The sequence below is a fragment of the Arachis duranensis genome, chromosome 10 (genome assembly GCF_000817695.3).
Source record: "Arachis duranensis cultivar V14167 chromosome 10, aradu.V14167.gnm2.J7QH, whole genome shotgun sequence".
Taxonomy (NCBI): domain Eukaryota; kingdom Viridiplantae; phylum Streptophyta; class Magnoliopsida; order Fabales; family Fabaceae; genus Arachis; species Arachis duranensis.
The window spans coordinates 33,127,810-33,129,168 of NC_029781.3; positions in this window are offsets into that span (position 1 = coordinate 33,127,810).

Genomic DNA, 1,359 nt, shown 5'->3' on the forward strand with positions numbered 1-1,359 from the left:
TTGCGTAGGGGCAAGGTTACAAGACCATAACACCTCGGACTCCAGATCGGTAAAAGGAAGTCGAACACTCAGCTTAGAGAAAAAACAATCATAAGCATAAAAGAAGAGCTTCTCGGAACTATCTAAGGGCGGGAAGCACACTCTCTCCTCGGATTCCGGGGCCACTAGTTCGTAATCCCTCTCAAACTCCCTATTCTCACATATGCTACAGTGCCTACGGAACCTAGCTAAATACTCAGAATCTACCACAGAAGGGACTCTTAGAGGAAGAGGGTCTACCCAACCAAGACCACATGGAATCTTAGTCGACATCGCTTGAAGAACCTTTCGAGACATAAAATTTTTACCTACAAAGAAGAATACAGCAACAAGCAAAAATCACATAAAGAAGACAGCAAAAACCCATTCAGCAAAGCAAGAAACAAAAAACCCCACGAAGAAAACGCGGCAACCCGGAACAAAAATACCGGAGAACGAAAAAGAGCCCCCCCATATACAAACAACAAGCAATGGCGGCGCCTCTTTTCGGGGCAACCCAGGCATAAAGAAAAAGAAAAAAACAAGAGCCACACAAAATAACAGAAGCATATGTGCACAAGAAAAGAGAAACATGGGAACAAACCTGGAAGAAAGAAACGAAGGCGACGAGCTCCGAAGCAAGGAGAACGAAACGACGGCGCAGAGGGAACCCCAGAAAGACACACGGAGAGATTCGGGGAAGCAGAGCAAAGAGAAAGAAGAAGTAGTGCTCGGAAAGGATAAGGAAAAACAAAAAACGCAGAAAAAGGAGGAAAGGGGCAAATAAATAAAGCCTTCACAAGAGCCCGAACGGAAATCGAGGGAAAACGGTAAAATGCAATAAATGCAGGAACGGCCATTTTTTGAAAATTTGAAAAAACTACTATGCCCGAGCTCGACCTCCCAAAAAAAAGGGACGAACTCGGGCAGGGGCACTGTTCATACCCTGACCGGGCTCCTCCAAACTCGGCAAAATCGTAAAAGGTCCGACCTCGTCTTAAGGCCCACGCCTAAAGGTCGGACCTCGGACAATAAAACAGGGAAGGCCCATCAAAAGGAACGCAGCCCAAAACCTAAGGGCCGAAAAGGCCTAGAAAAGGCGGTTCCACAAAGATAGAGATAAAACTCCCAAAAGATAAGATAAGATAAGAATATCTTATCCAGGGAAGGTCACGGCCAACTACTATAAATACACTGGAGCACCCAGGTATGGCATTCATTCCACATTCTACACATATCTGCTTGGACCCATGCTAACTTAAGCATCGGAGTGTCATTGCAGGTACAACCACCAACCACTCTGCATATCGAGCTCGGGTCCCTGACCCCCACCTCGGGCCT